Below are 27,781 nucleotides of genomic sequence, written 5' to 3' on the forward strand. Positions count from 1 at the left end.
CTGGGATAGTTAATTTTCTTTCTAGTAGCTGGTACAGTGTTACGTTTTAGATTTAGTATGAGAAGAATGTTGATAACACACTGATGTTTTCAGTTGTTGCTAAGTAATGTTTATACTAAATCACGGATTTTTCAGCTTCTCAAGCCCAGCCAGCAAGAAGGCTGGAGGGGCACAAGAAGCTGGCACAGGACACAGCCAGGGCAGCTGACCTAAACTGGCCAAAGGGATATTCCATACCATGTGACATCATGTCTAGTATATAAACTGGAGGGAGTTGGCCTGGGGGGCAGATTGCTGCTTGGGAACTAACTGGGCACTGGTTGGCAAGTGGTGAGCAACTGCATTGTGCATCACTTGTTTTGCATATTCCAATTATTTATTATTATTATTACTATTATTGTTATTATTTTATTATGTTATTATCATCATCATGATTCTTCTCTTCCTTTCTGTCCTGTTAAAATGTTCTTATCTCAACTCACGAGTTTTACTTTTTTTTTTCCCCAATTCTCTCCCTCATCCCACTGGGTGGGGGGGAAGTGAGCAAGTGGCTGCATGGTGCTTAGTTGCTGGCTGTGGGGTTAAACCACAACAAACATAGGAGGGTATTACAAATGATTTCAGGGCCTAGACATCTACTCTTCTATAGGAACAGAGGTTAAATGAATAGGGACCATAGATAAGAAACCAGGTGGTTATATGGAACCACTCGTATGTACTACCAAACTATTAGCTCAGAGCCACATAATGCCTTGTAGAAGTTCATAAATTAGCACATGGGGTACAATACATGCTGACCTAAAATAAAGGAGAAGCTTACAGAAATCATGAGGAATGCTAATGGACAGTCACACGACCAAATACTTTCAGTAATCAGAAAGTCACTTGATAAAGGCTTGAGCTGCTTAGACAGCATTTTGTTTAGCATTCATATCTCTGTGAAATATAACCAAGATGATTTCTGAGACAACAGAAAAAACCCCAGGTTTCCTCACTTATAACCCCCCTAAAACAATGGATAACTTGATAACTGGATTTGTAAAAACAACAAAGGTTTCATTCTCAGTTGCAATTCTAGCATTTTATGGAACTGGTTATCTACCATACTTCAGCTTTGTCCCATCCACTTCTATATTTGTTTCCTCAATTTACCATGTTGGCATTTGCCTCTGTAACTGTAACTCCAGATAATAATGGCAGTAAAATCTGAACATACATGCTTGAGTTATTTAATGTACTATGATGATGACCTCTTACTTCCACTTTCCATGGGTCAAGGTAGAACAATTGCCCAGAATGCATCAGGTTAAAAGGAAGAGCTAAAGGAAGATTGTAGTTTGTCTTCAAAAAGGGTAAAACTTTTCAGTCACACTTCTCAGGAGATTTGTCACAAAAATTGTTTTGCTATTCCCAATAAAGCAAAAATAAAATTACAACTATCAGACATTTGATTAAAGTGTATGATGCCAGGGGATGCAGCACTTCTGTGAATCTTTGCCCTTCAGACACATTAGAGATGTCCAACGCCAAAATACAACCCATTGGGAGAGGACACCTAACAGCAATAAGAGTTCATGTACTCTAACTCAATCTTTTTTCAGAAACCAAATCAATACATTGTCAATGTCTCTTACAAGTCATACTACTGCCTGTAAGCCTTCAGAGAAACTCTTAGCAATTACCTCTGCTGTTCACAGACTTGCATACAGCTCTTTACAGTCTTTCATGACTAAGTCTGCTTTGTTAACCTAGTCACATAGGTCGTCAGGGGAAAAAAACACCTTATCAGCATATATTCTTGGCTGGTTACACTGTTACACACCTTTAATGAGGCTGGATCAGCCCAAGAAAAAACATTTTTTTAGTTACTTTAAAAAATGTATGGGGAAATAATCAACCCTTCGGTTCTGAAAGACAAAGACTTAGTATATTCATTATCATATATCTGTTACAAAATATTTTAATATTTTATTATTATTTACCTTTCTGAGCTATATTCTCTTAAAGCCAAGCTTGAAAAATCACACTTATTTATTAATTAGATTACTAAGAAATTCTAGGCCCTATTTACCTAGACCTTCTGATATGTTCAGCTTGGAGATCTACATTTTCCCTCACAAACCTTATTTTGTCTTATTTTTAACTAAGCCAAAATTCTTCGATAGGAGCATAGTCCCTGGGTAGTGTCTTTTTTGAAGCTGTTAAATATTCCAAGAGTTATGGCAGTTTTAAGAGTCAGCACAGCTTTCAGTTTCACACCACTTCTTTTCAATCAATTTTAAGGCAAAGAGGAAACATAAGAGCCTCTAACTTGTATTAAAATTCAGTAAGTTTGGTATCAAAGTTCTTGCCTAATAAACCCGTGGCTTCCAAATCAATTTTCACTTGGAAGAAGCTTTTTCACTCCATATAATTCTGTAATTTCCAGTTATTTCCCACTGCAGACTAATTGCTCATGGCACAATACTTTGTAGGCCCATGCTGGCAGACATTGCAAATATCTCTGCCACACATTATAATGATGCCACAGGAATTACAAACACCTATGGAGCTTCTCAAGCACGTCAAGCTCTACAGGCTTGTGCTGGTCACCCAAACAGTAGAGATGATAGCTAAGTGTCCCAAAAAAGCAAGATGTTAAAACACATCCCCTCTTCCCTTTTCCATCTATGCAGCTACTTTGTATCAAGAGAAGAGAAAATTATTATTTGCTGTCACAGATACCAGTGAAGGGAGACTTCAGCATCTCCTACTTACCTGCTATCATTTCTAGCATCGATGACCATATCTGATTTCTCACTCTTTCTGGTTTCCAGTGTTCCCCAAGCTGAAGAACAACTGCAGTTCCTTTACATCTAATAAAAGTAAGGGTAGGTATCACCTTTTGAAGAAGGGACATTAAGCGCATGTTTATTTTTATTTCTTTGGCCCTGTTATCCCACACATTACCTCATATCTCTCCCCATGAATTCACAACCTATACCTATTCTGGTGTGAGGAGTGGCCTCCCCATGTAGTGAGAGCAGTTTTGCTGCTGACCTTTCCTCCTGTGACTACAATCAAAACATGGGTCAGCTTCAGAAATATCTTGACCGCACATTTACAGCCTGGGAAGTACACTTATCAGTGCAGTAAATTGAAGGCAGCAACTGGCAAAAGAACAAAGGCAGGAAGAGGCTTTCAGAGACTTAAGTAATGGGAAGCTGGATGTCTGAGATGGAGCAAGACAGAGTTAAAAGGACAGAGGGGCAGGGCAGAACTTTGGCTCCTTTTGCTCATTTGGCTGTTATGGTGCATTTCTAATGGAATCTTCCTTCGTTTTCCCTTTGATGAATATAGAAAATGGTTCACATGTAACTGCTATTTCCCCACAGATGTGCTAATAGGTCCCAGACAAGGAGAGAGAATGGACTGGTTGCTAAAGGCCAGTAACCCTTCTCGCTCCCCAGTGGCAGCTTCCCATTCATTTGAGAGCAGTCGCTCTATAAAGAGAATGTAAATTAAAACGGTACGCTAGAAAACACTGACAGACACACATGACAGTAGACAGACCTGCTGCGTGATCCTAGGAACTCATGCAAATTGCTTTCTACCACACACTCACATGAATCAGGGATGCCTGCCTTGTGTGGTGCTATGGTTTTGCATCTGTAGAAATCACCAGTGACTCACAACTCACAGGCAAGCAGGCGTGCAAAAAAGCTGATAGAGTAAAAACACAGCCTGGAGGTTAGGAGAGATCCAGCATCTTTCTTTGTGAAATTCTGTCAGCGGATGCTGGACATCAAAATACATGAGCAGTTCCTTACATCTAGTTATTTTCTATGAGTTTCCCTTGGGAAGATGTGTGAAACAATGGCAGTTTCAAATTTCTTAATGATGCAAAGAGCGAATTTTAAACACAGGCATACAGTGTTTCTTAAGCCAGTTCAGAGGTTTTTAAACCAGTAGGCCTCCAACAGAGAAGAGCAGGGAAGAGATTATTTGCTCCTTCTAGCACATCTGACTACATTTTGTACTTTTTTCCAGAGGTAACAAAGCAACTGTCAGTCAGCTGACTAAACTTTGTTTCCTTACTAAGCAGTCTACTAAGAAACACACACTGGTTAGTATGACCGTATGAAGACACACAGCAAACCTCTAAAACTGTTCATGTTACAAGAAGTCTACAGAGTAGAGGATACGAGAACAGCATCACCACAGTTGATTTCTATATCCAAGCTTTTGTAACAGAGTGAGTTTTATTAATAACCATGTACCTTCCTAATAATTAGACAGTTTGCAGCCAACAAGTTAAATGCCTTCTTTAAAAAGAGAATAATGGCAACAGAGAAATTTCTCATCAAAAGACTTGAAACACAAACACAAGCTCATCTGAAGAAGGGGCTATATATAAAAATATACGGAACAGCAAGACAATTAGAAAAAGGGGAAGGAGCAGTGTGAAAAAAAAATCTCTCTCAAAGAAAAAAAGAGGAAAAGCCTCTTACAGTTCCTGCCTTAATAAGTAATACATTAAACAAGTAACTTTGATCTTTAGTTTGCTAATATTAATTTTGGTAGTTAAATATTTATTGTATGAAAGAATATTTAATGCAGAATTGCAGCTACACAAATATCCCACTTCCACAACCGCAGAACACATTGCTACAACAGGACTTCGGAGAAACAAACTTCACCAAAACTCATTGGTTAAGTTTGCAATGCTCATGTCTTAAGATACAACACTGTAATTCTCTAAAGCTCATGTATTTGTAGTGCAACCTGTATTTTCTGCCTAAAAGAGTAAGATCTGTAGAAAATCCTAAAACGCATCCTTTGCAGAGATGCTATGCCAAAGATTCACCATTATTTGAAAAGCAACAAGAGCAGCTGCTGTAGCTGTAGCAGCTGAGAATCACATACTCCATCCACCAAGTATCTTTTTGGCTGTGTGGATAAAACCCCTTCAGTTAATTGGTAGTATAATGCCTTTGCAGTGGCTGGTTCAGGCCACCCCAAATACTTGTCGCCCTCATGAGTAACTTGGAAGACACTTATTAAATTCATCCAAGCCTGCTTGCTTTGTATTTATAGAGGAAACTCATAGCTATCTACTCCTTAGCATGTATTTATCAAATTTAAGGAGCTTATCAGAATTTCTTGAAGGGTCTGCTTAACTCCAATAATGATAAAAAAAAAAAAAAATACTGTGGCTACGTGGTAAAGCTAATATGAAGTGAAAAAAGTGGTCAACCAAGGGGAGGAAATTAAAGGGTGGAAGATGTTAGGAAGATCTTGATTTAGAAGCTGAGATAGAGGCTTAGGGACTTCTTTCTCCCCCAGTATTCAGCATTGAAAGACTGACTGCTATTGCAGTCAGGTTTTCAAAATACTCACTCCTTTTCAGGTTTATTTACAGGAATAAATTATATTTCTATAAGCGCTAGTATACCAGATAACCATGCCCGAGTCAGAGTTTACACCAATTTCTGAATCAATATAGTTAAATCAGTGCAAGAATTCCAAAAGGAGCAGATTTTGAAACACAGACATAAAGCAAATTGCAAAAGAGCCTTTACTTAAGATATATTAATCTAAAACCCACCTCTTTTATTTTGGTTCCACAATGTTAGCTGAGAACTAGATCCAAAAGAAGGATTAAGTGCCCAAATCCTGGCTCCCTTTCACTTCCAGGGCCTGACTCCAGGGGTGTGATTCTCAGCCTGGTCTCTCACTTCCTCACCCCCAGAAGGTGACTGCCTAGAGCTTTTAACCTCTTTCTGCATTTTCAGTATTAAAGTCCCCAAATGCCCAACAGTGGGCTTCGAGAAGCCTATCAGAGTCAGCAACAGCAAGAAGCTCCCTGCTTAGGTCAGTCCTATTGGTGGGATCTGTACACCAGGAACTCCTCTGCCTTGTCTGTGTTAAGCATCCTCTGGTCTCACCTAGCACGTCACTCCCACACTGAATAGGTGCAGCTGTGGTGCCCAAGCTCTTTAACCCAGACCTCTGAACATTCCTTAAAGCTCAGAGAGATACAGGATCAATTCTTCCTATTAGTGGAAGGATTGTAACTCTCCCACTGTCTTGGCTGAGACAACAGAGTAGATTTACCTGCCCCAGAACATCAGTGACATTCCATATTAAATGAAATAATGAAGTTTCTTTGGGCCACAGGGAGAAAGCAAGCAAGAACATGACTGTATAATTTAAGGGGAAGAGCATTCACTCAAGAAGAGGGAAGAAAAAGTGTATTCTAGTTCCTGCCCCAATGCCTACTTAAGATAAAAACATACAGACAGTCATTAGGGCAGGGCCTGGAAACCAAAAGTTTTAGGAAGGGTGGCAGCTGTTCCAGGAAGTATGTGTTCATGAATTTGGTAAAGCAGAGCGTGAGTAAGCAAGCTGAAGTAGGCAAGACATCTTTAGCAGAGAAGATTATTATTAGTCTTTTAAGGAAGCTATTTCATGAACAGTGTAATAAGGCTGGAATGTCATGGCTATTCTGATTCGGACGACAAAAATTACTATATATCTAGACAGTAAGTTGACTCAAGCCCTAGTTCAGCAAAGGTTTTCTGATGTAATTTGCCCCACTGGTAATCAATTACATATTTGCATAAACTGTTTTTTTACTTCCTGTTAGCAACACCAGAAATTTCCAAACAAGCTCTGGGTTCAAACACTGGGTCACTGCAAAACAAACAGAACTTATCAATGCATGCCATATGAACCAGCACTAAGATTATGGATTGGGTGGACCTAAGTAAATTATGGGTTATGAATGGAATCTTATCAGTAATAATGCTAATTCAGATTAAGGAAATCCGATTTGGTGAAACCAGAGTTTAAGCTGGAGAAATGTTATGTCTTTTTAAAGAACGTGAAAAAGCATCATGACAAAGAATATATGCAACCTTGGGTCATGTGTCAAAGGCAGCCTCATCAATATGTTTAGCAAGCATGCAAATATACCCAATATAAGTCACGTTCAATCTATTTGACCATATCATGTATGACTTACTTAAATACTAGCCTCTAAGACTGATTTCTACATTGAAAATTATCAACCTGTTTCAGGCAGAGGGAGCAAAATATACTTCAAAAGGAATGGAAAATCCTTGTTCATCTTGGAGATCCTGTTCCTGCACACACTTCCCACACTCCAGACTCTCTTGCACAAGCCCACCGCTACTCTGAGTGGAACATCTGTTTCCATAGTAGGGGTTGAAAATAGAGGTAGTTTTAACAGTAGCAGAAGTAGTTGTATATGGAAATGTATTGTTATGCATAACATGTAATATCAATATATATTAGCTACTGGTATATTAAGCTTGGTATGACTTTTGTGGTAGTCCAAAGCAGACATTATGTTGAATCACTAATATTAAATTTGTGTTAATTTAAGATGATATGGTTATTTTCTGTTTGCAGGAACTAAATATATAAAGTATCTGAACAAGAATAGCTCAGGTTTCACTAATTTTGCACAATTATGTGTGGCAGGTTCTTGAGATGTTGAAGCCTTCTCCCCTTGCCTGAGAAACTCCAGGTCATTAGTAAAGAGAATATGCATAAATCATAGGTGGGAGAGTACAGTGTAGAGGGAGTCAAACCAGTTCACCTATTTGAATGAGGTCAGAGGACACTGCAGCAAGGGGAGCAGTTATTCAGAGAAGTGAGACAGCAGATGGCCACCAAAACAACCAGAGTAAATCTCAGGGGTAATTGTATTTTCTGCTGAGCTGTAAACATCAGTCGTGTGGGTATTTCCACACACCCACACTTTGACCCCAACCCTATACACACTTAGAGGTAATATGAACTTTCTGATGGGACCACTCATGAGTTCAGCTCAGCAAATACCTATGCATTTGCAGGATTAGTCTTTGTATCTGAACTGGACTCACCAAGTCTGTTTTGTTGATATTGCCAGTGCTTGCAGCTGATGTTCTTTTACCTTCATAGCAAAAGACAAGTTCTCCCCTGTCTCAACACCTCTAATCTGGTGGCCATGTGGTTTTTAGATATGTTATGCCAATAAGCAAATCTATTAATGAAAAGTACTACTGCACTGGCTACTCACATTGAACAGAAAAAATGCAGAGAAAAGCAATGAACAGAAAAAATCAGAAGACCTGAGAATTTGTTTCAGCTTTTTTATTCAAACACTCGGATATGAGACATTGCCATTCCTGACTCAAAAGAAAGGGCGAACATGACAACATGTCTATCAAATTTAGCAGTGAAAAGTGATTATGCCACAAACATGTTAATGGAAAACATTCTGTGCAAGATGTTTAGAGTACCTGTACAAATGTTCTGTAGCCAGGCCCAGCAGCTTAGGAAAAAAAGAAAAGCACACAAGTACCCCTTCAGTATTTTTAAAAGTAGTTTCCTCTATTCAGGAACATCCTGGGAGTGGCTTCTCTGTATAATGGCATTTTCGACTAGAGAGGTGCTGGCAAAACTGTGGTTACTATTCAGTGACATGTTTTGCTACAGAGCAGGAATAGGTCCATTCAGAGAGCTGTAAGGCTGCCCTGATCATTTCCTCAGAGTAAAGGAAAAGGATTTAACAGGAACCTTACAAGGCTCTCAGTGATATGAATGTGCACTGAGCTTCTGCAGAGGCACAGCAATGCTCACGCTGTTACTGAATCTCCTCTACTATTCCTCTACTATGCAATAAAAAAAAAATCCAGGATGAACAACTTCTGGTAGGTATTGGACTTTCTGGAGATGCATCAATGGGAAATGCAAGGGCCGAGCACTTCCCCAAACAAAGCATGCTGAAATTTAATTCATGTAATTCATGCCTATGCAGACCTGCCTTGACCTACATGAACGTAATGGGGGGGTATATTCAAAAAACTGAGCACGTGGTTTTGTGAGATCAGGATGTTACAAAATAATATAAAAGAGTGGTGGTACAGATGTTGTGTCTTCTGGTCAAGCACAAAATAACTGTGTGCCCCAGTGGTGTTCCATGACTGGTGCTGCAGTAACCGATGTTGCAGTTGGAATTCGTCAGAAAAGCCATAAAGTGAGGAGAGCCTGAAGACTGCAATACTCTAGTTTCTTGAAGTACACTGTCTGTGTTTAACAGCAAGTATCCATCCCTCCAAAATGGGTTGGTGATAAGGACTGAAACTACTCTACCCTTGAGAATCTTGTAATGTTGATCACATTTTCTTTATTTTGTGGACAGAGGATTTAAAAGTCTAGTCATGAGTCTCGAATTTCATTCAAAATAAGATACAGCAATGACAGCTGGCAGCTGTAAATAAAGCTGGGTTGTTTACCTTAAATTTTGCAGATCCAAGTGATGAGTTATTCTCCCTTATTGTGAATGACCTTAATAGCATGGAGGCACAAAACTGACCTCTCCCACCACATTTCTTTGAGACAATTCAGTGACCGCTGTGACAACGTGTTTTCAGACATTATTACTTGAAGGCAAGCTCAGCAGTGCAGTTATCTAATGTTTACTATGCAATCATCATGAGTTCCCTTTTACACTCCGCTTAATTCCCAGGGATGCCTGAGAATAAAATCAGTTGCACAAGAGGCACATATAGCTGGCTTGTAATGCAGCTGATGCAGAACCATATGGCTTTACATCAGCCTTCTGCACCAACCCTGGCACAGTGGTTGTGCCAGAGGTAGGGGAGAAGAAGGTACAGCAGGAATGGTCTGAGCGTCTATCTCTTTTCTGGTGGATTTGGGGTTTAACTTGGGTTCAAAGCATGGCCCTTCAACAGTCCTTTTCATCTGACTGGGCAGTTTGCTTAACAGAGAATATTGATCACAAACATAAAATACAATGTGTGGAAACAAGCACACTGTGGCATAGTCTTACCCAAAATGAAGAATTCCTACAGCTCTGAAGAAAAAGGAAGTTATTCTGGGATCAGAATAAAAAAGCGAGAGCAGACCAGTTATTCTCCCTGCACCACACGGGATGGAGACCCAGACAGGCCTGAAGGGCCCCACTCCAGCCAAGGTTCCTGGGGGACTGGGGGCTCCTGAGCTCAAAGCCAGGCACCTCAGGGGCCTGTAGGCCTGCTGCATTTATAGTGTCGCGTGCCATCTGCATGGGAGGGCTGCAGTGTAACTGCAACCTGATAGTACTTGAGCTCTTGGTTCAAAGGCAGTCTACCCCCGGAGACGTGAACAGGCAGGAAGCCAGGCAGACTTCTGGTCTTGTGAACAATTGAAACTGATTGACACTTTCCTATAAAATTTCCAGTTAGCCAGAAAAGCCATAAACTATGGTTTAAAAGAAAAATAAAAGTCTTCAGGGAGAAATAAACAAAGTTTCTCTTTCTTATGTAAGAAGTCTTTGAATAAGGATTATTCTCCCCATCTTTAAAGGAGGGACCACATGATTCACTAAACCTGCCAGGGTTTACCCTTGGTCCTGTTCTGAAATTCAGGCTTTTTGACTTGATATACACCTTCCTCAACAGGACCCCACTGCTCTCTACCTCTGCCCCTCTTAACTTTCCCCAAAGCACTTGGCATCCCTCAGTCTCATCACATATCAAGGTCCATCACCCATTCATTTGTTCCCATTCCTCCAAAGTCTTCCTCAAAAAACCCTAATTCATCTCTATGTGAATAATTGATCAAAAGCTCCTTTATATATATCCAATACTCCAATTCTTGTGTTTTAAAGCAAAACTGCAGACTGTAACAGTCAAAAATTATCAGATGGGGAAATCAATCATTTGTGAAGCAAAAACATAAAAAATGAAAGTATCCCAAAATAAATTGAATTAAAAACTTGGTGATATTTAGGAGACTCGCTCCCTGGTTTTAGGGTGGATTTTTTCAATCTTCACAATCTAATTATGCATTATTATCCAGAATGACTCAATTATATCTTAATCAGTGCATCTTCACTGTCTTCCTGTATTTCTCTGCTTCTACCTTTTTCTTCCCCCCAAATCTCTGCATTCACCCCCAAAAAGTAACCAGTTACAAGCAACTGTCTTCAGATCAATCACACTATTTTGAGGGGGTACTTCTGTCAATTCCTAACATGAGTACTTTTAAGCCAAATACTGAAATTGCTCTATACTCAAGTTGCATCACTACCTATTGACTAGCTTTACAGAGAAAGGAAAATATGTTCATCATAAACAACCTCTTCACTCCATCATCTGAGTAAATAAACACCATTTTCCCTGCCCGGCTAGCATGAGGACAAAACACCCTACCTACCTTGTTCCTGCAAAAGCAAAAACAATGCTATTGTTAATCACAGGTCAGAAAAATATAGGCATTCTGAGCATGAATGACTGCTTATCAATGAAGTGACACCTTCACCCTTAAGTGTTTTTACAAAAGGTCTAGGATGAAAATAGGAAAGCAGTGGCAGTTTAGGGAAAAAAAAAAACAAAAAAAACCAAAAAAACAAAACCAGGGAAAATCACTTACTGTACTTGGTTCTGCAGAGGTATTCAACACAAACATCACCCTTCCTTGTCCAGCTGCCAAGTGCTAAAGCATGAAATGAGCAGCTGTTTCCTTCAAGCTGGGGCTGTGTGTCTTAACTAGTCACATGCTCCTCCTGATAAATCTCACTGCCGTGCCAGGAGGTCAGAATCTGAAGATCATTATTCCCCTTATTAGAAAATCCTTTTCATAACAGCAGCCTTCGCTAAAGCGTTTGACTGGAACATGGCGCTATGTGCTCCATAACTGCTTTTTTTTTTTTTTTTTTTTTTAATGACGAAAGCAGTAGATAAGCCTTAATCGACAGTAGAGGCAGCACAATGGAAAGTTAAACACATCCCTGTTGATCACTTCAGGTTTGTTTCTGACTTCACAATTTGCTGTGTTTAAATTTAGGAATTTAAACCATCAGGAACAGAACAATTTAAAACGCTGTGGCATTCATAGCATCTTTAAGACCAGGTGACTCCACAGATGATGCAAAATATGTGAGCAATCCCACTTATGGGGATTAGTTGTACTTAAGGGGCAACATCACTACCTTTTGTGTTTGGATAGTAGAGTGATGAGTGCGTTATTAATACTGGAGATCATTTTAATTTTGGTATCTAGCATTTTTACAGCACAGATTATGGGCCTGCATTGTGCCAGACATTTTCTAGTCAGACTGTGATAGCCCTTTTGAGATGGGGCCTATCAATCTAAACAGAGAAAGCAAAATGAGAAACAAAAGCACCCTTATCCCTGTGTCCCCAGATATAGGACAAATGAAGGAGAAACACTGAAGTCAAGAAATGAACAGGTTCTGATGGAATTTTCCAGGGCAATATGTAGCCATACGCTACTGAAATTCAACTGAGACTCTGCACCTAATTCCCTCTAGCTTGGTCACATATTTAAAGATATTTAGGTATTTAAGGACAAAGGCATACTGTCAATGGAATTTTGAGTGTGAGATGCAAAACATCATTTTCTGAAACACTTAATTCTCATCCCACTTACAGGATATACTGTGCTGAAACTCCAGCAGTGCTTTAAATTGAAAAGACGGACAGGACACAGGCAATTGCCATACCTCAGTATAGGATGTGGTAATGGTATTTTATTGTTTGGTAAGCAAGCCAGATCTTGCAAGATTGCACAGTCTCATTGGATTATCAAGGGCATTACAGGGAATTTTTCTGAAATACAACCTGCACCAATTGTTAGGACTGCAACTGAGATTTGACCAAATTCAAGGAATTGCTCAGAGCCAGATAGGTGCCTGTTGTTAAAATTATTAAATTATAATAGTCTATCTAGCTGGCACATTTGTCAGAAACTGATGAAAGCCTGCAAATCACTGAAGGTGAGGGCTGCAGCAAAGAAGGGTAACTCAGGTTGCTTCCTTCGACCTTACCCAGCTCTTCATATTACATAAACTCGCACATGGTTACGAAACCATGCAGCCATCAGCGCTGCCGGCACAGTCTGAAGCAGGGAAGAAGCACTCGTGCTAATTACCCATGCCTTTGTGGGTCTCCCGTTTTCTCGGTCTTGGTATGGCAGGGAAACCGCTGGCTTTCCTTGACAAGTTTTCATAGAAAGAAACCTTCCGCGCTACATGGATTCTCATAACCCAGCCCGTTAGAGGACCTCGTCAGCAGTCAGGGAGGTGAAGGTGCCCCCAGTACCGGCGGCCGGAGCCCCGGTGAGGGGCCTTCCGCCAGCACCCCGAACCCCCGACCTTTCCCTGGTGACACGGCAGCGTTTGGTGCCTTGTTTGTCCTCGTCTGCCTCTGCGTCCGCACCCCGGTAACGTATGTAAACAACAAATAAGGAAACATCGGCTGAAAGTCTCTTCAGTTTATGGTCGGGGAGCCTCGCTCCTGCTTTTCCCCGGGAGGACGAGCCCGGCCCGGCAGCCTCCCACCCCTTGCCGGCGCCGGGGAAGCCGCTGGCGCGCGCCCCGCCAGCCGTTAGGACCCTCACAGAGGGCACCGCCACGCCCTCAGCGGCGGCACTTCTGAGAGAATTCGCCCTTTCGGCCAGACATTTCAAAGGGCAGAAACGCACCAGGCGCGAAGGGCGACGCACGGGAGCCCCTGGATGTCCCCCAGGGCCCGAGTTCCCGGCCGAGGACCTGGCTTGAGGGGTCACCCGGCGCCTGCTGGGCCAACGGTGCTCGCCGCCAGCGATGAGCCGGAGAGGCGCTGCGGGGAGGCCCCCCAGCGGCCCCACAGCAGCCCCCAGCGGCCCGAGGTCCTCGGTGCAGCCGCCTCAGACCCCTCACCTCGAAGGCCTGAGATGTGGGTTCGTGCTTGAAACGCTTGGAGGTAGCATGATGCCAGGCCTCTGTTCTGCATTGGTAAATCGGTAAGTGCCGCACAATGAGAAATGCTTCTGGAATAGTAGGTTAGTGGCTAGGCAAGTTGTAAATGATTGCTGCAGATGTGCAGCACCATTTTGTCCCAGTGCGCAATCAGGCTTGGCAATGTGTCTGCAAGTTGCTCCTTTTGGCTGTCCTGGGAGGCTGCATGGAGGAGGCCTCCCCAAGCTTCCTTGGGAACTTTCATCCGGCCTCTGAAGAGAGTGTCCCGGTGTGTGGGGCTCTGTGACCCTGGGGCCTTCCGAGGTGCTGAGGAGGCTTTGAAAGAGGGGTAGAGGAGATTGTAAAAACTATGAATTTAAGAATGAGAAATCAGCCCATGAGGAATGAGTTCATTTAAGTTTAGGACACTGGCGGGATGATGATTTCAAAGAGGGACTGAGAGCTGCCCCTGAAGAACTGAGTTGGAAGCTCCTGCAGACCCTGGCCATGGCTGGCTGGCCACAGAGCTGGGCGTAAAATACCAGGTGTCACTCAGAGGAGGGAGAAAGCATTCACTGTGCTTTAGGGCGTGGCCCATTGACCAAATGAGTTATCTTTGATAAATGCCATTTCATTTCCCCTAAAAGGCATTTTCATTTGATATCAAGGGTAACAGAACTTTATATGCAGCTTTAAAATGAATCCTAAATTTTTTTACAAAATTTGTTACAAAATTACTCCCAGCTGACACTGAAGAAAACATGATTGAAATGTGTTCCACAATGGTCTACCAGTCCACAAATGACATTAATAGTACTTTGTCCATGCCTCTGGTTACGCAGTCTCTCAATTGCACTCTTTTACATTTATCAAGACCCTTTGATATCATTGATTAAATACTGGTAGTACCTGGGCTATTTGAAGTAGCACACAGAACAGAGTCATCACACTGCACTGAATAGCTGCCTATTTTTATTTGGTAGTCATGCTCCACATAGGAACATAACTTGATGATAATGACTAAATGGCAATATTCCACAAACAGCTTGGGATACACTCCCTAAAAAGAAAAGGAGCCTTTGTACTTTCTGAAATGAGTACACAAATGATTATTTTATGGTTCAGTAAAAAAATGCCATCAACTCTGATTGCATTTTATGTGAGAAAAAGTTTATCAGTTCCTCATGCTAGATGGACAGATTTAAGTCACCATGAAACAGAACAGAGACATAATTTGTGTATAATTCCTGAAAATAAGTCTCAAAAAGTTTTGTGGACGCTTTCTTTTTTTCCTGTTCTTACCTTTTTTTAAGAAATACTGAGTAGCTAATGCAGACACAGTGAATGTAATGTTGTGTTCTTATATCTATCACATGGCATCTTCTGTATGACAAAACTTTGCTGTTTGTTACACAACGGTATATTAGCTTCTCTTTCTGTTGAGAAAACAACTCAAGACTGGATTGAAAAGGGTATTCTTTTCTCTGTGGACATTAATGCCTCAAATAAAAACTAAGAAATGAACATAGATTTCTCAGACATGCTATGAGAAATACTGAACAGGAACAACAAAAATGAGTACAGTTAGCACTGAATTGTGATAGGGATGGGTGCATGTAAAAATTTTAATGTCAAATAGTATGCATAGCTTTTAGAAAAGTCACAAGGAAGTAAAGAATGGAAGAGTTGCCCATTTTGGTTCAGCTTGAGATCAGGAAGTTGTTTGCTTTCATTGATGCTGCATAAATGGATCCAAAGCCTCTCCTTACTGTAGGAGAGGCTTTATTTCATGGCTTGTTTTTAATTATTGTTTCTCTTATCTTTTTAGACATACTTGGCTATGTCTTGCTTATGTGTCATTTAATTAACTGTAGGTACATTCATTTATAAACTGATCATTGATAAAGAGCTTATGTCAGCATCAGTGCTTTGATACTGTGCAAAATTTTGGAATATACAGTTATTTTCTGAATATGGCAATTATGGGCAGCTGTTTTGTGGGTTGCCTGAAAATGTCTTTTTCTGTTAACCTGTTCTTCTGGTGTTTATGTAACAGGAGGTAAGACAGTGGACAAAAATGTCAGGTTATACTACCTGCAAGTCTGTGTTACTACATTTGTTTCCTAAATGGTTGCACTATGATTTGACTGCAGCCTTTTAGAATATGTGGAATCCATAACTAATGAACAATGCCTGGTCTACCTCACTGCCTCAGATATTATATAGCCTTCACTATCAGCAGAAGTGAAGGAAAGCAGACCATGGAAGCCTTCACTAGACAGGATGTTTTATAAATACCTAAGTGTGATTCAAAAGTCTGCTATAAATAGTCCAACAGCTCTTATACTAAGCTGCCAGCTAAAGGGCATCTGAAGGACATAATGGAAAGGAAATTTTGCTGAAAATACTGTATATAAGCCTCTCAACCTTACATTACATTAAATCAGCTTTAAACATCTATAGGCTATGTTATATCCCCAGCAATCTAAGACAATTCCAGGTTCTTCAATACAATGCTCTAGGGGGCACAGGAGTACTGCAAATACAGTGTACCTCCCCTTTCATACCCAAGGGTATATACCCAATAGTCATGTTATGGCTAAGAAAGTAAGAGCTGAGAAGATAGGGTATCATTAAATTAGGTCATCCTTAGGTATGACCCTTGAAATCAGTCCTTTCTTTATATCAGCGATTATATGTCATAGGTGGAGCCTATGGCAATGCCTAGAGTTAAGGTTGCTAGTTGCTTTTCATTGGAAAAAAATGCTTTTGAGTGATTTTAAGTATATGACAATATAGTAATTTAAACTGAGATTTGATATTCTGTGTACCTGACTGAAATTTGGAGTTTGTGAATTAAGCTAAAATATCTGATAATTCCGTTCTCAGAAACAATGGAGGGAAAAAGTTGTTGTGCTTTGTTAAACATTTCTTCCAAGTGTGGCATTGAAAAACAGTAACACTTCTAGGCTCTGAAGTACAGACCTGCCTTTTGACAGATCGGTTGCATCATGGCAGGCAGTGGGGGATTTTTTTGTTGACCTAGTAAACATTCAGCTCGGTTGTAAGCTTCTGAATAATGTTTTCACTTGCTCAGTAGAGATTTGGGTGTTTGTTACTGTAGCTGTTGAATTCTCTGGGGATTAAGCCACTCTGCCAGTGGTCCATGCCTTCAGTGCTTCTCATTCCATGCTCCAGAGGGGCTACTATCTGTCATCCCAGCCACCTTCCCACCACTTTTGGATGGCTCTTAGTTTTGTCTTAAGCACTTTGTCTGCATAGTGAAAAACTCACGCCTGGAATGGAGGCAAATATGAAGAAGGGGTTAGTGGAGTTAGGAGGGAATGCAGTGAAGGTGCTAAGGTGCAGAAGAGGTGGATAGGAGAGAAATAAAATTAGAATAGAATACAATACAATATTATTTCAGTTGGAAGGGACCTACAACAGTCATCCAGTCTAACTGTGAAGCACAGATGTATAAGACTAAAGGAGAGAGGATCCAGGAGGTAGAGATGGGAGGTAGAAGGATGAAGTTTGATGATAAGGGTGGATTGTATAAGACTGGTGGGAATAGCATGACCAAATCACTCAAGGCACCCTTTTCACTTATGTACATTACTAGTGGCTCCCCTCTCCTTTTCCTTCTTTCCTCTTGATGTCCAGCTTAGAATCTGTGCTCTACTTTGTGGAAATGCTGTGCACTCACAGCTCTAAGTTAATGGTAATTGTGCCTCAACTCATGTAATATTTTCTCTGAAGAAGCATGGGGAGATACTAGATTTTAGAGATAACAAATCTGGCATGAAAAATAGGGGATAGTCTTAATTTTTCTGTACCTTTGGTCCTCAGATTTAGAAAGGGGATGACAATGACTAATGGGGTGAATGAAAACCTCAAACCTACTCAAACAGAAAACAAATCCACAAAACCAACCCTCCTCCTCCCTTCCAAAGCCCACAGTATTCACAGAGAAGCGGGCAATTTAAAGTTCCTTCCTTATATCAACATATGTAAGAAATTTTAGTTATTAAAATCATTACTATTATTGTAAGACCACAATGTTTTTTATTTCCAGTTCATTTTACTTAATTCTATTTCACAGAGAGAGGTCATAATTCTTGTTTTTCTATTTGCCTTGTTGCAGGACATGTGTGTAAGTGGAAACACCTTGTTGAAAGCCTGCAGCATAAATTGAGCACTAACTGGATGTTACTGTGAAGAGGCTGTGGTGGAAAGGGAGGTTTTTTAAAAGTAATATTAAAACCCTCATCATATTAAGATCCTCAGTATTATTTCATTATTATAGATGATGTGTGGGTGAGCCAATAAATTTGTCTTTTATCCACTGTATTGTCTTCAAACATAGAATTGCATCAAAAACATCTCTTGATGTTCAGTCAAGGTGCTTGGGTAGACCAGGATGAGGAATTTCTTATGTCTTGAAAGGCACCAAATATGGAGCATGAGGCATTTCAGTTTCAAGTTTCTCAGTGCTTTCAGCAACTTTTTCTTGTTTAATAGATTCTCAGTTGTTTGATGACAAGATTGCATGCTGCTTGTGAGTTTATCCGTGATGCTTCTCATTCAGTACTGTGACTTCCATTTTTACAAAAGCAGCAGGTGTTCATGAAATAGCTAATCCAAAGCAACTGATAGATGAATGTGTATGTATTTCTCACATTGTCAGTTATTGAAATGGAGTTTGTTTCCTTTAGAAAGAATTTTTAGAAAGAATTTGTTTCTTCTAGAAACAAATGAGAAATTTTCTATTGTAATCCTTGTAGTACAGAGATGGACTGACAAATATAAGTTGGTCTACACTGTGAATGCTAAATGGTAGTGGCGTTGCCTTTGCTGAGGGATAGGGTGAAATTGCACCATGCAATCAAAGCAGGTGATAAGGACCTCTTCTGTAGCAATAACAATATATTCATGATTGTTTAAAAAAACCCAACAAAATAAAGCAACAAAAGCTCTTCACTGTCTATTACCAACTAATTTGAATAGTTATATTCCACAGGGTGAATATGCTTATTTCAGAAACAGAGCTTGGAGAGTGTGTTCCTATAATTCTAGACCTAGATGTAGTAGCGCCACTAAGCACAAAACCAAATCTGTCATAAAGAGTGTTTTTTCCAATACTAGCTTGATAGTTCTGAAGTTGAAGATTTCTAAACAGACTTGAGCATTTAGAAGAGATTTGTTTTCTTGGTTTGTACAGCCATCTTCGTTGAGAATGACATGCTGAACAAGGACGGGGCATTGTTGCAATGTTGAATGTACAGAGGCTCTCAGTTTTTATTGTGTTTTCTGCATCTGGTAAGTTTGAGCTAATCATCAGTTCCTTTACCATTTAAAAATCTTCAACAAGTATGTTTTTTTCCACAATTGAGGCAAATGAGTACAAGTGAACAAGAGTATGACATCAGCACTTTTTTCAGAGCTCTTCATTACATCGTCTCTCAGACATGAAGTGGAGTGATAGTTGCACAAAAAGTTTTCAAGTCAGTGAATGTATGTTTTATGATGTATCAATTTCTCTTTTACACAAAGTACCTAGCTTTCTGGGACTTCTGTATTTTACTTGTCTCTCCTATTGTAAGTTCAACTACTTTCAGCTTTGTCTTGTATAAATCACCTCTGAGTATGCTTTTCACTCAAAATGTACATCACAGAGAATGTTATTCTGCCAATTTTGCATTATACAAAAGTAATGAAAAATGTTTTTTCTGTTTCGTTAATTTTGGTATACATGTTGCCACCACCGATGTCACAGTGGTTCTTGGTTTGGTAAGTCAACCTCTTAGTGAGGCAGCATGTGTTGGTACTGAGTATCTGACCTTGCAGCTTGATGTAGTCCATTTGCATTGACTTTACAAGAGTGGAAACAATGGAGTCTAGTTACAGACCCAGAAAAGACCAAAAAAGAAGCCTGTTTCCTTCCTCTCCCTGGAAAAAAAAATGAACAATTTTTTTTTAACCGTTTCTGTAAAAATATTAAAAAGTAATGCACCACTCCCTTGTAAACAATAGCACTTGAAGCTTGTGCTTGCACTGTAAAATGAGGCATGGATCACAAATGCCTAACCTGGTAGAACTGGCAGGCAGGGTCTGCACTGAGTCCAAAACACAGCATGTTTGTAAGTCAGACTATGTTATCCAGCAACCTATCTGAGGTCTGCTGCATTGCATGCAAAGATTTCGGGATTCATGCTTCCAAACTTACTGTGAGATGAGTGAATTTGGATCCATGTGTGCCTTCTATGTACTCTATGAAAGCACCCAGTGCAAAGATGAGAGAGATGCTATTGCTTCCATGCTCATTAGTTGTGAGGAGATTTACTTATTATAGTCACAACACTTAATATTTTTGTATGCCAGAGCTCCTTGGGGCTAAGGTCTCTGTATATGTAACTACTGGATTTTTTAAACTTGTTTGAATCTGGGCCTTTCTCTGTTGCTAGTGTTCCAGTTTCATGTCTCAATGGTATGAGGACACTATCCTGCTTTTTTATCTTATTTCTGCTTTAAATTCTTGCTTAAGACAGTTACTCACCCTCCTACTCTAATAGAATAGATGTGAATGAATAGAGTAGAACTATAATACAATGATGGGCTGTTCCAGAATTCCATATAGGCTGTGTTGCAGTATAAAACCATGGCATTATATAAAGGCAGTATGGAGGTTCCTTGCTTTAAGAGAGAAAGAAGAGACTAGCCATAACTAGGAGGAAGGTCAAGCAGCTTGGAAGAATTCAGCATTAGTCCACTCCCATCCCTTGCCTCTTCCCATTTCTGAAATTATAGAGAATACTTTGTAGTTCAGCTGAGATTGAATGCTATTTCAGTTTTCCTTTTCCCTTTAGTAATGAGCCAGCTGATCTTTGAAGGTTTATCTTTGTCTCCAGCCTCCCAAGATAACTGTGGTACGGTAATAATCCAAAATAACAATGAAACACTACGTTGGAAAAATAAGGTATGTTAGGACATCAAGAATTCTAAGAAAGCTGAGCTATCTAAACAGAGATGTTGGTACACATTAATTTTTGTTCTCTGTAACTAAAATGACCTACAGCTTTATAACGTAAACTATCATAAATTAATTAGTGGTACAATGCCAGACCTGTTAGCTTGACAAAACATTAAAATCCGCCCCTGAAAATTGAGTTATTGTGCATATGGTTGAATCATGTTGGTAGAGCAGACTACCCGCAATGCCTTGTATCACACCATAACTGCTCTGGCTGTTTACTACATTTGTGCTATCTTGACCAAGTGGCATCACTTCTTTGCAATACTGACAACAGACTGGCCAATTTGCATTTTCATATTCCTGCATTACAGAACTGTTACAGCAGGGCTGTATCTTACATTGTGCAGTTGCTTGAGTCCACACAGTCTGTTTGGGGACAACTGTGATAAACTGGTCTGCAACCATTACTAAACAGATGGCTGAGAAGGGTCATTTCAGAGATGGTATCCACTGCAGAAATAAGAGCAAATTGCTGAAATGAGTTTACAGAAGAGGTGAGAACAGAAACTTGGTAGTGTGCTTGCCATTTTCCCCTGCTGTCAGGAGTTGCTACAGGTTTCTCCTTCACCTAGGGTACCTCTCAGCTTTCCAGGAAGTACTGTGCTAAGTAACAAGGAGATTGTGAACCCTGAAACTCAGTGGAAATAGGAAGAAGATAAAGACAAGTATATTTCTCAAAGCCAACATATCTTTTTTGTGCTAACCCCAGACATGAAGATGCCTGCACGGTTACTGAACTTGCAGGCTTCTTGGAGGAGACTTTAGCCAGTGTGTCCTATTATACTTTTGATTAAATTTTGCTATGAACAAGCATTGCTAATACTATGTCATATAGTGGAGTTTTACTTTGTTCTAGGTGTTCTGTGAATATAGTCACTTGGGATGTATATCAACTTCAGTGTTCTTAGGCTCTTAGTCGCCTAAAGCACAGGCCATCCCATTTCCCCTAGATGTGTTTTCAAAGAAGCCTGGGAGGCTGTACATTCTAACTAACTCCTCTGTTCTGCTGCAATGTGGGACATCCTTTGTAATCAAAGGATCTTTGAGTCCTGGGAACAGAGTATGAATTGTGGCCAAGGTGGACTTGTACTCCAAGAAAGTCTTTCTTGTTAACCCCCCTTTTATTCTTTGTTATGACTGTGTGTTGTATCCTTCCACAGCACTATTCTGCTGTTGTATGTTCATGTAATATAAACCCACTGTTACTGATCCTTGTAAAGGAGGCCCCAGGTCAAGTCTCCAACTTTTTCTCTTTTGTTCAAATAAGTCTTTTTAAACTGCCTATGTGTGTTCAAGTGATGATAAGAGATTTGACAATTTCATTTTTGCTGTGTGTCTCCATTTGGTTAACACTTGCATGTCTCATCTGCTTCTGAACAGTGGCTCCTTGTTTTGTACCACAATTTGCACATGGTCTGTGGGAAATGAGAGTATTGAAGGCAAAAAATATAGCTGCACTTTGGCATGAAGATTGACTTAGCAGCTTTTTCATTCATCCTTGCTTATGCAACAGTACTTCCCATGTCCATTAGAAGAGTAGAAAAGCAACCAAAGTAAAGTTAATGGCTTTTTCTAATAGCACATAGACTTTTTGGGGAAACAGTCCATCTTCCATACACACATTGACCTTCGTGCTTGTGCAGTAAGCTGGTACAAAGCCTGTGCAACATTTAGTTCCCGTTTGAGCTAAGGGATTTGTGTCAATTTGAACGATTCTCACTGTAGTGAGTCGCTACTAATGCATGTAGAACATCATGATCTTCCCCTTAAACTTACCTTGAACATACTATATCCATAGGTTCTGTTGTAAGTAGGCAAGCTTTTGGGTTTCGGACAAGAGGAATGGTAAAATTAGCATGCTGTGTTTGAAATCAGACTAGATGATCTAATGACTCTGCCTGGCTTTAAATTTTATCAGCCTCTTGAAATAATTTTTCTTGAAGTCAATGGGACTACTCATATGCTTAAATTTAAGCACCTGTATAAACATTTGCATGAGTCAGGATGTTACTGAGCACATACTTATAAACTGGGTTTTTTAGACATTATCAAAGAAATTATTTTTTAGCACTGACATTTCTGTTGTAAGTGTTGAGCAGCTGCTTCTCTTTGTAGAACTATTTTGATGCTGTCCAATATTGAACTTTGATTTCTTAAAGTCTTAGAGCTGGGTTTCTTTTTATGTTCCCTTTTCCCCAGTTCTGCTTTTTGAGTGAGACTACTGTAGACTGTACATATGTTCTCAAAAAATCTTGCTTTGACTGCCCCAAACAGACACACTGGTACTTCTAAGTCTCTGCTCTTTTTTTCCTGTAATGTTAGTGGGTTTGACTGTTACTTGGAGCACAAAGCTCCTTTGTAAGAGCATCTGGTATAGTGGAATAGCGGCTTAGGGAGAAATTAAGATACTTACACTGGAGCAACTGCATGAGGAATAATAAATCCTACTAAACCTGAGCTAGCTTTTCATGAAAGCATGGCACGGTTTGTCTGTCACCCAAAGTGCATTGTTTTTTAAGTCAAGTCATGTGATTTTTCTTTAAGTCAGTCAACTTTCCTGGAACCAGAAACCCACGTTGCCCACACAGTACTAACAGTTGACTGAAGTATTTATTTGACAACCCCAGACTTCTTTATATCTCCTGGCAAAATAATGGTAGGGTAGAAAGCATGTGAACCTCCACTTCCTTCTGGTATATCAAATTTTCCTCTTTAATTTTTAGATTGGAGTCTTAATAATTGCAACACTGTTAGTACTTGTGCACACTCAAAAGTGTTTATATACAAAGAACCTCCTGCAGAGCAGTTAGACCCTAGCAGGTAGTTAAGATTTTATGAGGTGCAGGGGTGTGAATTTCATTCTAAGGCCTTCTGGAACAATTGTATCTTCAGGACAAAACTCTCAGTTTGCAAACTTTGAACTCATGAACTTGTGAACTCTTGCAGTTTTGAAACAAATCTTTTTATGTGTGTGGCTTTTCCGCTGCTAAACTGCTACTTCTGCGATTATGTGACTATGTAAGGCAGTTTCTGTTTTTTAAACTAGGGTTACTAAGTCTCACAGTTACAGAGACAAACTTGAAAACACTGGCCTTAAGTTCTCAAAGGTAGAAAACCTAACAGTAATTTCTAAGCTGGATTTTTTTTCTAATACAAACTGTCTTATTTGGAAGCAGCGTAGTATGTTTTGAGCAGCACTAGCCATGCTGCTGACACATTTTCCCCAATTCTGAGTTGCTTTGAGCCTGTCCTAGACGCTAAAATGGGAGAAAAGATTGAAGAAAGAGTAGGGTAGCTTTAAGCTACTGCCATGTAGCATGCTGTACGTACATACAGCATACTATAAGAAAGGGAAACTAGTTGAATAGCCAGTGGAGTAGGTTTTCCATATCTTCAGAACAAAAAACTCTGTTCTCAGTGGCGTGAGCAACTCTCTTGGCTTCAGTGGATTTGCATGTGTGCCTCTCATCAGAATTTGTTCTGTTAATTCTTCATTAAGGATATGAATTTATTAAGAGTATTAATTAGGCAATTTCTAAGTACCATCTATAATATCTTTTCCACAGATAAATGCAAAAGTGCATCAGTACATTATTTTATTACCTCTTCCTATATAATTACATTGTAACTGGCTGATTTGCAAATGAACTTTTCCTTATAGCTAAGCAATGGTCTCTGTTTTGCTACATTCATGCAGTGATGATACTTTAAAATAATGTTGCGGTGAGTGTTGCAGACCTGAATAAATCTGAATGATCCAGTGTTTGCTGTTCAGTTCTATTGCAATAGGTGTGCAACTGACATCTCATGGAAATGATTGCATTTGTTTAACAGCAGAAATTGCAATGCTTCTTTGCTTGGGTGAGTACTTACGTGCAGATTTGCCTTCCCTCTATCCTATGAGTTTTACAAAGCATACCTAGTATAATCGTGGTTACACAGTTTAATCTTATATTTTTAAATTAAAACCCTCTTTTTTTGTTTCTGCTCAGTCTTTGTGCAGGGGAATCAGTTACTGAAATTAAAAACAAGAAATGTTACCTCAATGAGAACATGCTGTGCTAGTTACTCAAACTGCAGTCTAAAGAGCTTTCTCTTGCAAACGTGTACAGGCTTCTATTTTTACTCCTATTACGGATGTTTTGTTCTTCACAAGACCAGGCTTATAACCTCTTGGAAATGAGAACTACTGTAAATAATTGAGTACTTTGAAATCAGACAAAGAAAAGCCTGATCCTTTATATGAGCACTGACTAACATCTGCTTCATTGGAATTGCTGCTTGGCACCTCCCTGAATCACATTTTCAGCTGACTGCTGCTGTTTACAATTGTCCTATCGCAGCTTTTCACCTACGTGGATGACATCCTGCCTTGCTATCTTCACAATAACAGACTCTAAACATAATAGCATCCTACGGGGATACAGTAGAATAACAACACATCACACTTCCTTTTTACTCACCAGCAATTTTTTACAATAAACCACTAATCCTAAGCAACATCTGAATAACAAATGAATAATCTGAATGGCATATGCATAGAGGTAATGTGTTAACACAAGTGAGACTAATGCAAAGGTTATTCTCATAGATCGTTCAAAGAAGAGAATCACATGATTAAATCCTGAATCTAGTATTCCACAGTTTCTATCCTCCTGCCTTCAAATCACAACAGCATTTCCTTTGTTAGAAGAGCAAAAGGCATGTTGGAAATCAAAGAAATCAAACACAATCTTAAAATAACTTTTCATTTTTCCCTCTTAAAAGTCTGTCTTGTTGATGCTAATTCAATGAATTAATGTGGTCTGTACACTGCTATGTCTTAAAATGGAGCTTTTTACACATGCAGTCATGATGGTATAACTCTGTGTGTAGTATCTGAAAAGAAGCAGATAAAAAATTTCTACTCACATTCTACTGTCAGTTTAAATTAAACTTCAGAGTGGCAACCACATGGTATTGCAATGCAAAGCCACAATGAATAGCATATATCAATATCTACATATAGTATATTTTTATGTACCTACACGCACACACACACAAATTACGTGCTGTAATAAATTCTAAAACTGTAGAAACTTTCAGGTGCTTTAATTTTGGCAAAGTTCCTACCTTCAAATGTACCTCATGACTGTAAGACTAAATTCTCACAAAGCTTTATTTATAAATTATATACATTTTGATATGTTTATGTATTCTAAATTAAAACATCTTGTATAAATATATATTTCATATACTTCTCCCTCCTTCTCTCTGTAAATCTATATATTTAACCTAATGCAGAGTTGACTTCATTAGTTTTCTTATGGACATATAGTCACCATCAACATTTCTCTAGTACTTAATCGCAGATTATAAAATGAACATGACACAGGTGAGGAAAACAGCAAAGTTATCTTATGGACATATGGCAAAGGCTTCTTTCGCTTAAGCAAAGTTCTGAAGAATCCGTAACTGAATTCAGATTTCTTTATCTAAAAATCAGACATCCTGCCAAACCTTTATCTAAAAAATCCAATACAGTTCCTTCTCCAAAGCTCATTCTGTTTTCATTTACCAGTCTGGCCACATCTGAAAAGACATGGAGAATGCAGCAAGCAGAAATGCCAGAAAGAGACACTTACCTTAATTTGGTAGGTATCTAACTTTCAGCACTCTCCTTTTTTTTAAGACTTCTTCTCATGGTGTTGAGATGCTGACATTATTTGCTGCCCAGCAGTGTTCTGTACATGACTCTAACCCTCAGAAGCCCTGGCAGGGCCCTGGAGAGAGCAGCAGGATTGTGCTCTGTTCACTCACAGCAGCTTCACTGAGGCTCGAGCTCTTTTGAGCTCAATTAGTTCTAGATTGTTTGGCTAAATGGCAGCCACACTTCCTTCTATTCTTTCCCAACTTAGTTTTCCTGCATCCAGTTGTGCTTTTTCCTTTCTTTGGACTATAAATAGGCCTGCCACAACACGGTCTATAGCAGTAAGGAAGGCAGGAAATGCATTTAAACAAAGGAAAGATCTTAGGGTTTTTTGCCCTCCCCCACCATTATAAGTAAAAGAATTTGGTAAAGACTGCTCTGCAGACCCAGTTCTCTTCCATGAGGAAAATAGTTATTCAAAAACATGCTAGGATGTCATCTTTTGTACTCTACAAAAAAATGAGGAGACGCAGTAGCACTAGGCCTTTTGGCCTTAGTCTCTTGAGTAATTACCACTTCCCTTAAGTATTTAATTTTGATTAAATCTTTGAAATTGTTTGAGACTGGAGAGTTGGAACAAAAGTTTTCTTTGGCTTAGAAAAGAGGACAAAGATGACTAACATGTTTTAGGATGGCAAAATATATGTTATAGGAAGCAGATCTTGTCTGCTTAAGAATGACTTTTAAAGTCTGTGAATCATCATTTCATCTGAGTACTTTCTTCCTCAGTGAAACTTACCCTGCAGCCTCAAGCCAGAGCTGTGATGGAAGCGTTTCAGCAAACTGAGTGCATTTACATGCAGGGAAACAGTATTGTTGTGCATGCATTCAGTGAGGGTGGCTGTGCAGCTATAGCTCTTGAATAGCAACTATGTTAAAATCCTCAAATATGCTTTATGAATTAATTTGAGATAAAGAATTATTTTGATGGGCTTTGGGTCAGTTTTTTTGATCAAAAGCTTTCCAGTTTTAATTATTTTCAGCTTAGTAGTTTTAAAAATACGTACCAAGCTTCCAAGGTCCTGTCAAGCTTAAAAAAATAAAAATATTAACCATTTTCACATTATACTCAATTAAGATGATAACAGTACTCTACTTACCTGGCTCTTTATGTCTTCTCCCTAGTCCCACTTTTTCTGCTGTTTGAGGTACATGCCTTTCCTTTAGTTTATACAAATTAGGTAAATTGCTGTAAAAAAAGCTTTCTGCTGGTCTTTACATGGGTAGTTTCATGTTAGAATAGCTGTGTTCTTATTGAAGATAGTTAAGACTGTAATGCATGGTTTGGGATTGGTGATTATTTTAGTGGGAAGGCAGAGACTTA

At 39.5% G+C, this 27,781-nt stretch overlaps 1 protein-coding gene across 1 annotated transcript in view; it reads right to left on the bottom strand.

Annotated features, from left to right (window-relative positions):
* RASGRP3 (RAS guanyl releasing protein 3) overlaps positions 1 to 26,845 on the bottom strand; it is a 65,691-nt gene extending 38,846 nt beyond the window's left edge. The window contains exon 1 of the mRNA XM_069800470.1: positions 26,393 to 26,845. The gene's annotated coding sequence lies outside the window, so the exon portion shown is untranslated. The remainder of the gene's footprint in view (positions 1 to 26,392) is intronic.
* Between the last annotated feature and the right edge of the window lie 936 nt (positions 26,846 to 27,781).

The sequence above is a fragment of the Haliaeetus albicilla genome, chromosome 13 (assembly GCF_947461875.1).
Source record: "Haliaeetus albicilla chromosome 13, bHalAlb1.1, whole genome shotgun sequence".
Lineage (NCBI taxonomy): Eukaryota > Metazoa > Chordata > Aves > Accipitriformes > Accipitridae > Haliaeetus > Haliaeetus albicilla.